The following is a 10,111-nucleotide window of genomic DNA, read 5'->3' on the forward strand; positions in this document are numbered from 1 at the left end:
AGGGAAGAACTGTCCAGAAAGGTTATTTCTTCAGTCTTGTCCTTTTAATCATCTCATGACCCCACATATTTGTTGTCAGACCCCTATGGGTGTCTTGACCTTCAGGTTTTGAATTTCTGTGTATGCAAAGGAGCACGAAACAGATGAGAAGCTGCTCCTCTAACATACCAGTATATTCTCCGCTCAAAGTTGAACTGCTGTGCTTCTGAAAAATCCCCGATCAAACCAGAAACCAGAGCCACCTTGTAACGTCTTGCTTAGAGCACACATTCTTCCTTTTCCCTTGTTTGTTAAGTCTTCCCGCTGCACTGTGTGATAGTTTATCTAAGATATGGGAATCCTGGAGGAGCCTTGTGGGGACAGGCCGTTACAGCAGAGAGGGAGGAGAGAGGTCGAGGTGCAGTGGGAAGGTGCCGCAGGCAGAAAAGGTCTGCCAAGATAAGACCGTCACTGATGTGTCTGTCCTTTTGAACGTGAGTTTGATAGCATCTGGTGGGACTGTCTGCTCCCAACCTACTCGCCACACTTTAACTTAACGCTGTCAGCAGCTTCCCATAAAACTAATTGATGGATGACAGGTGGCGTCATCAGATAGTGCTGGCCTTGTAGGAGCTGTGTTGATGGTCTTGACAGGATTAGTGTTGTGGTTGTGCAGATGTGGCGGTTTCAGGTCTACAGGGGTCAGAAGTCACAACCATTACACATGACTGATGCATTCCTGTTTTACATGTTGGTTAGAACAAACATTTTCCACTCACCTCGAGTGCTGTTTATCAATCCATTTGGTTTTGTTGTTATGAACTGAGGTTTGGAAATGATTATTTGCTGTCAACTTTTACATTTCACAGAGATCAGTGCAATAAAACAAACAAACAAACCAAAAAAAAACCTTCTTCTGGAAGTCTACAGCATTTATGCCCTGCCGTCAAGATCAAATGTTTTGTTTTGTGCTGCCGTGCTCTGCGCAAGTGGTGACTGGATAACAAACAAGTAGTCCATCATTTCTGTGGGGGAAATGTTATTTATGTAGCTATCGACAGCAGACAACATCTACAAATCACACAAAAAAGAAAATGACCTTCTATATTACCGTACAAATCTTTAGTTTTCATGCTGTTTAGAGAAAGCGAGTGAAACTCGGGTTATTTTCTGTAGCGTCAATGTCCTGTAAACGCCCCACATGCAAGCTAACACCAAACTATACATTTACTGATGTTACCTAACGCCTCAGATACTATTGCTAAATGCTGGTTTAAATTCAAATTCAATTAAATTAGTACCAATTTAAATAACGTGTTCTAATGTGAGATTTAGGCCTCACCAAAATCTGAAACTGATCAGTCTTAGGAGAGGCTGGTGAAATGTGTTGCTGCATAAACGTAACAAGTTGTGTGTTTCAAAACTTGTTGGTGTGGGTGTAACATACACGCGACATGACACAAAGCATCTGCTTTAAAATAGCCTGATTGCTGATCTGCTGAGGAGAGCTAGTAGATGATATCCTGCTCCAGTTCGTCAACACAATCCTGTCGATAGACTCCATTTAAAACTACTCGACACAGAAGCGTTTTACACCAAGTGAATTTTATATTGACGACACTTTCCATTTATATCAAGCTGATGACTGAACTTGTTCCTCTCGAGCTCGCTCATCTCTCGCCCCCTTGACATTTGTGAGACAACCCAAACACTCCTTATCCTGCTTCTCGACACTTCTGTTTGACCCGTTTCTGTCCCGTCTCCACGGTTACGGCCCATGTACAGTCGCCTGACACGGAACACGGACGCTGGATGTTCCGCAGGCGTCGAGGAATGTCGCCTCGAGGAATGTCGCCTCAAGTCGTTGCCAGCTTCTTGCAGCCTCCGACACACAATCTTGCTCCTGTGACACTCACTATTAATAACAAAGTTCATTCAATCGTGCCTGCTGCTTCCTGCTCTGAATACATGCTCATGTTTGTATGCTTATTTTATGTGTCCTCGAGCTGACTTCCTGCAAGCGAGATCTGCGATTGTCCTGTTGTGCTTGAATAGAAAGTATCAAACAACTTGCTGAGAGAGGAGCGGGAGACACAAGAGGGAGCAGAGATTTAATTACCAGAGGATGTCTAATATTGGCCTAAAATAACCCCGCCAAGCCCTTTAAATATCTTCAATTACCAGCATAAACAAAGAAACCAAATTGTTCCAAGCCACGAGATGTTTCTTCAGTCTTGACTCCCTGTGGAGTTCAGCGGATCGCTTGTGTTACAGTTGTGGGAGTGAGATTGGATAAACGGATGAAAAACAGAAGAGAGCTGAGGAGCGCTGCTGATGCTGCAGCCCCCGGGCCTCACCGCTGGCCCTCTCGACTCGACTCCGCTCCAGATAAAATAGAACTCTTCCTCAGAGACCACCTTTCCCCACTTTATTAGTGGAAAAGATACTCGAGCTGTACACGTGTCAGCCTGTGATGAGTCGTACAAGTAATTCTAAAATATCTATTTACGCAGTGATTCAGCAACACGGATGAACTCTTGTCCCCGTGAATGGTATTTTTTTTTAATCAATTTCACTAGTACAGATTTTGTGATGGAGAACCTCCTGGCAGGATTAGTTGAGCGAATGTAGTAAGACGGAAACATATTGGTGCTCGTCGCCAGCGTCTTTCTATTTTCTCTGTACCGTGCTGTATTACACCCTCATAGTGGCATTTTGATTCCAAGATTAAGTTATTATAAGGGATGGGAGACAGTTATCAGAGGTAGGTACATTAGTAACTGTCTATGGCTTTGTCTGAAATCACTTCCTAGTTACCAAAATATGTATGAAATGGTGAACGGCAAGTGAAAACATCCCGCCACGTCAACTTCACCTTGCTTTTAGAAGCTCGACAGAGTTGATACCAAACATAGCACCAGGTGCCAGGTACAAGCCAGAATTTTTGTTCGATGGAAAACCAAGATAAGCGAGAAGAGTTGAACCGAGCCGATGCTGGCAGTGGAAAACGGGATTTAATGCATCATGTGCGAGATGAGTGGCACTTTCCAGAAGTGTGAATTACTAGTTGTGTGACACTATAACACACTGCTATTAACAGGAAAACAATAAGTTCACACAGTTCGTCAAAAAGAAGTACAGTAATCAACTCCTGTCTCATAACTCTCATTTCTTTTGTGCAAACCTTTTTCACTTGCTCTCTGTTCCCTCACAGGTGACCACTGTTGAAATGGTCTGTGATGTCAACGGTGTGAATTCATGGGTTCAAATTGAACTGGATTCAGACATTTCATTTAAATTTACATTTCCCCTGTGAGTGAAGCCACACATTGTCATAAATCTTTTGAAACGAGTTGACTTCACCATTTTAAGTGTTGGCATGACGACCTATAAGGAGGTCAACAGAACGGTCCTCGTGGATGCTTTATGCTCCATTAGGGGAGATAAGTGCCTCCAGCGGGTGACGGGTATCGAGCGAGGGTGTTGGGACTATTACGAATGGGTCAGTCCCCCGTGGGGATGTATGGAGAGATGGATGGAGGGTCGGGCTGGTTGGAGGAGGAGAGGGCGTCTAAAGGACCACCTGAGACTTCCTCTCGTCTTTTAGTTTAAAGGGAAGAGATGACATCATCGACAAGGGAGAGGGGTGTGTATCAGAGGGAGAGTCTGTGAAATGTTTTTCCTCACTTCTCCCAGTGGACACTCATCTCAACTCCGTGTACAAATGTCTCTTTCACTGTCCAATGTTAGGTTTCCTCCCTTTGGAAGTTAAAGAATCTGTTTCCCCAGCCACTTGAGGTTTTTACATAAGACGTGATGATTGCAACGCAGTTTAACCGACCAATCTGTTATATTTTAGGATCTGACTTGCGCGAAAACACCTTCATACACTGAGATGTTGCTGCAAACTACAAAGAAACACAGACACAAGCCCGTGCACGCCACATAAAGTAACTTTTACTTGGAATATACTTGTGGCAACAAATTATAGGTTTGAACTTGATTAGACCGAGACACCTTGAGGCACTGCCTTTCTTCCGTAGTGTGTCATCTTTGGCTCCGAAGTTACCGTGAAGTGAGGTGATAAAACATCACCAAGGACCCTTTTGAATGGATTTATAGTGGCTGCATTTGACAGTTTCAGATCTTTGTCATGATAAAGAAGAAAGTACGTGATGCATCCCAGGTTTAAATTCATGCATGATTTGAAAACTAAGTTTTGTTTGTCACTTTGTTGTCAAAATAACAACAAAAAAACAAAACTTAAATTTGTTATTAACTCATGACAAATAATAATAATAAAAAAAATTCTTCACCATTTAGTCCTGGGAGGACTGCGAAACGTGATGATAGTGATTTAATGCTGAGTATTGGTTATACTGTGGATATTTGTCATTTTTTTTAAGTCATGCCCCTGGTTTCTACATATTTGCTGTTCAGTAGTCACTCAAATTCCACTAAATTAGCTTTTTCCAGGCCATAATGTCTCGCAACTTCCTGCTGAATTGATGAATCTTATGGAGCAGAACCTGTGTTGGATTTTGCTGACATGCTTCTTATGACCGAATGATTCAGAATCTGTCACCTCTCAGTCTGCAAGTCAGTGGTTTGTTTCTAATTTTGGCTTATATGGGGGTCACTTCTGATTAATTAAAGGCCAATTGGAGAGTTTCAAAATGTGACATGCAACAGAAAACCCTGGAAAGAAATGGTGTTGCAGCATATTTACCCCTCAGCTATCTGGTTTCTCCAAGCAAACTATGTCAAAGGGCTACATTTATACAAATCAACAACAACAGTAGCAACAGTAATACAGATAACAGGTAACCTTCATTTTTTATATAACAAAATAAATGGTGTGTTTTGTACGCGCGTCTTGATTTGTTACGCCTCACTTATTTGCCTTTCAGTCAGTCATTGACAGGAATTGCACATCCTTTTTTTACAGTTTCAAATCTCAAAACTCTGCGTCATAGAGTTCTTACATCCTCACAGCTACTGATGAAAAATAAAGAGTCTTCCTTTTTCCATCTGTCGTTGTTGCACTGGCCGACTGTTGTGGCTGGTGTGTTATCTTGGCGATTTGCAGAACAAAAGCAAAAGTAGATTTCAGGAGACGTGAGAAGCAATCTGAGCCCGAACAAGAGCATTACGCTGAGAACAAGGACAAATCTGGCTGTATCTCGTATTCCTCATATTCAAGCTGTGAGAGTTATTTTGTTTGTCTTGTGGTCTCCAAACAAAAGTACATCCCCTGCTCAAAAACAAAATTGCTATAGCTCCAGCTGCAGAAACGAAGGACAAACAGTACAATGAAATTCTGATAGTCTCCCAAATATCTGTGCTTCTCATCAACACGAGCATGTGGGTGTTTTTCCATACACCTGCTGCTAACTGCCTCCAAAAACAGCTCGAGTGATCGCTGACGCGCTCTTGTCCACGTGCGCTAGTGTGCTGCCAGCACGCCCGTTCTTGTTTACTATCAACCACACACGTCCGGCATGTTCCTGGAAGAGGAAAGGCACCAGAGAATTGGAGATGGATGCATCTCCACTCCCCCACGGGGTCAGGAGAGCAGACCTCCACCCTGACACAGTGCAGCTGGTATTCCCGGCCTCGCTGCGTAGCATCGCGGGATGGATATGATGCAACGCTCAGGAAAAAGAGAGGGATTGTTCCCCGGGACGACTCTGTGTGTGTGTGTGTGTGTGTGTGTGTGTGTGTGTGTGTGTGTGTGTGTGTGTGTGTGTGTGTGTGTGAATGAGACCAGCCCACGCCATGCGCCTGGCAGTTCCAATGTCAGTGTTAGTTTGTTTTTCCTGAAGGCTCCTAATTAAACACACATAAAGCACTTTTACATAAAAGTGTGCACATCTGGAAGTCCACACCTCTTTTTTATTTTTTTTTATTTGAGGGTGTTTGTATGTGTTGTTTTTTCCCCCCATATCAACCCCGCTGACAGATCTTTGAGTTGTATAGGCTCTATTGATACCATGTGTGTCCCCAGCCTCCACAGTTCAGTCCATTTTCTGGAAATTACCTTACAAACAGAAGCTGCTCTGATATGTGATTCCTTTTTTCTACTTCTGCTCTCAATTTACTGCCGTGGTTAAACATCTGGACGGCTTGTTAAATCCTGAGTCACTGCAGTCTGGGTCAGGCTTGTATGTCAAATGTACACCCATACACGAGGGTTACAACACGCCGCCTACAGATCTTGTGAAATGTATTTCGAACAAACACCCGAGATGATTCACTCTTCTTGTCTTTACTGATGATTTGAGGGTGAATCACACACACTCCCTCGTCTGGTGACTTCCTCTGATTCAGGGGTCTGTTACGCCTTATCTGAGGGTCCTCGCACACACACACACACACACACACACACACACACACACACACACACACACACACACACACACACACACACACACACACATCTTGTCATGCAGATGGCTACAATCAAGTTTTTGTGTGTTTACGGTCAATGAAGCATCAGAGCCATACTACTGTATACGTGACTCATTGTATGCCAGCAGCTGTGCAAATAGCATTTTTTATGTGGTAAGCACAACGGAATCAATCATCACAGAAAGGTAAACCACATGCACAGAAAAAAGTATGATAATGATCGAGAAGGTGGTGACAATAAAACACCGTAAACATTACTCAGAGCGCCTTTCTTCGGGAGGCCTGAGGTTGTGTTAGAGGTGTTCAAACTGTATTTATAGCGTCGTATGAAAAGTGAACCTCGTCTTTTCTTACAGTACTGATAGAAACTGAGAGCTTTTCACGGCTGTCGTGTGATTTAGAGACACGGTTTTTAATCTTGCAGATGATTGATGTCAGCTGGACTAACGGCTGTGGTGTGTCCCAATCAGGCTTTTCAGGGAAGATCACTGGAGTCAGGCCTGAAAAATATTTTTTACAGAGACACTGCATGAGAAACTATAGAACCCACATTTGACTCCCCTTCAATTGTGTCGCATGACTTTTTATTTTTTTCTGTTTCAAAATACAAACTTTAAAATCTGTATTACCTTATTTTAGGGATTAACCATTTTATATGCCGTTCCCCCAAAATGATCGGAAACAATATTACCGATTAATATGTAACGAACATAATTTTGCAATAAAACGTCCCATTGATCACACGAATGATGTTACAGTTGCTTTTGCCATAAAAAAAACAACTCCACAGTGTGTTTTTTAGTTTAGTAAATCAGCCCAATGCACTTGCTATTGAGTAAATGTTGTTTTTTTCTGCCCCTTTGTGTGTGTGCCTGTAATTAACGATTATTTTTATGATCAGTTGATCTGTCACTTAGTTTATTTATTTATTAATTGTTGGGTATACATTTTTTTTTTAAATGATCTCGAAAGTACTTCCCAGTTTCCCTCAGTCCAACATGACATCTGATAGTCAGTCCAAAACCCAAAGATGATTGTAAAAGACATAGAAAACCAGCAAACACTCACACTGGGATTGAATGAGATATTTTTGCTCAAAAAAGACTGAATCAATTATCAATTTGATTATTTCACCATTATTTCAATTAACACATTTTTGAAACGCAAGGGTTAACCGTTCATTATTTGGAATGTAAGAGAAAAAAAGAGAGCTAATTAATAATTAACATTATTATTATGTTTTTTTTCTTTAATTACTGGAGTTTTGGATATGTAATATGCCAACAAATAAGAATCTAAATTTCAACAGGTGCTGTACCATCTGTAGTAAAATATCAGACTGCACCATCTTAGTCTTCCTTTTACAGCGATTTCTGGGCTGCCGTAATGCACTGACAAAATGTTTGATAGACATTTCTTTATTTGGCTTTCATAGTTGTTTATTTTTTCTGATCTGGAAATTTGGAAACCTTTGATTCGTTTAAAGTGGCGGCATAGTGGTGCACTCGTTAGCACTGCCGCCTCACAGCGAGAGGGTGCCAGGTTCGATCCCTTTCTGTGTGGTGTTTCCATGTTCTCCCTGTGCCTGCGTGGGTTCTCTCCAGGTACTCCGGCTTCCTCCCACCATCCAAAAGACATGCATGTCAGGTTAATTGGTGATTCTATAAGAAGTTGCCCTTAGGTGGGAATGAGAGTGTGAACGGTCTTTGTTTTGGTCGGTCTCTATGTGTTGGCCCTGTGATAGACCAAAGTGAGCCCCCCCCCCCAGTGACCCTGTTCAGGGTAAAGCGGGTGTAGATAATGGATTGATGGATGGATGATTAATTTATGAGCATTTTCCAGTACTGATGAGTGATGAAGAGGGCAAACCCTTCAAAGGACACTGTCTGTTTATTGTAAATATTCTGTTTATGTTATGCAGAACAAATTCAACATACTGACATTAGAGTATTTTTGTATCCTCAGTGTTCTTTCATATTTTCTGGGGAACCCTGCTCTCACTCAGCCTGTCTGACACCCTGCTGTGTCACACTTATTGATTCAGCCTTTAACTTATTGATCAACCCAAAGGGGGGTCTGTGGCACAGCTGTGTCTTTCTGGACCACCATGTCGCTCTCCTAAATACCTGTTTTAGCTTTCTTGTCCAGAAAAACACAAGATGGCTGCAACAATTTTGTAATTTGTTTATTGTCATGAATTTTGTGTAGCCAACTTTTTTTTTTTTTTTTTTTTACTTTTTAGAGAGTATTTACTTTATGGATAGAAACACCTAAAAGAAGCTTTACATTTTTCATGAATACATATATATACATAATATTTTCTAATATGTGTCTTGTTTATATTTTGTTCACCAGTACTCGGTATAAGTTTTAAATGTGACTCACCAAAAGACTGCAGACAAAAATATCGACAAACATCAGATATTAATATATATTTTTAATATTGTACATGGCCATTTTAATTTAATTTAATTTAATTTAAAATATAGATCTAAATTTCACTGGCACTTCCTGTACTGCCAGAGGCTGACAATGGAAACATATATGACTGACGTGGATCATTTGGAAAGCAGTATTAGATGAGCAATATTACATGAAAAATCCTACCTGAGTAAAACTGCAAAAGCATTAGTGGCAAAATGTTGTTAAACTATTAAAGTAAGGGTAATGGTTTGGATCCTCTGACCCACGCATTAATATATGACATCATTAGATTATTGATAGCGAAGCATCAGTGTGTATGTTACGGTTGTAGCTTTTGGAGGTGGAGCTACTTAGAACTAGCCTGGTGTTTCCAGACCTAAAATCACTGTATGGGGTCTGGGTACGCTGCATTGGGAATTGTTTGCGGTTGTTGTATGCAGCTTGGCGTACACCGCGGGTTCATTTTGAAACTACTGGGGCAGCTTTAACCAATCGGCACTGAAACTGGATGAAACTCTACCACCGCTGCAACTACTTTCAGAAGAAAACCTTCAAGGTCATCGGACTTCACCATCGAAATTGGTCGCTGATTGGTTCTCCCTTCAGAGTGGCTGAGCGAACGTGAATGTGCGCAGGGTGTTCAGGCTATAATCACAGTGGAGAACTGTGATGCCAAAGTCTGCTGGGGTCTGCCTATGTTTTGAACTACTTCATCCAGTTTTATACACAGGGACATCAGATAAAGTTTAAAAAAAATGTTGTCAGATATTTGGATCATTTGAACATTTAGTGAAATGAAACAATGTGAGAAATTAAGAGGCAAAAATCACTTATTGGTGCAGCTACTAACAACTCAGACATATGAAATGTGACCCGGACTACACACTGATTTTAGTAAGACGTGAGAAGACAAACCACTGGTTTCATCTTTGACTTTATGTTGTAACTTAAAAAAAAAAAATGTTTTATCCATTATTTGAAATATTTATCTGAAAAGTTTAGGTCGGGTAGAAAGTACGATATTTACCTGTTGTAAAGTAGAAGTATAAAGTGGCATCAAATGGGAATACTCATGTATACCTCAAATTTCCAGAGTAAATGAACTTAGTTACTTTCCACCCCTGACAGCAAGAAAACAATGTTAAATTTTATACATTGAACGAATTTGGCCTCCCTGAAACTCCCTCAAAACTTCAGCTCCTGAAAGCTGTCTTTAAATTTCTAGAAGCTGCCAGGTCTGCCATAAGCTATTTCCTAGCTCACTAAGCTCACGTTATGCAACCTGTAACCAACCACT

This window comes from Brachyistius frenatus, unplaced genomic scaffold (genome assembly GCF_029030835.1).
Source record: "Brachyistius frenatus isolate BFR_SWC_R1_liver_20210118 unplaced genomic scaffold, ASM2903083v1 Contig_2, whole genome shotgun sequence".
NCBI lineage: Eukaryota > Metazoa > Chordata > Actinopteri > Embiotocidae > Brachyistius > Brachyistius frenatus.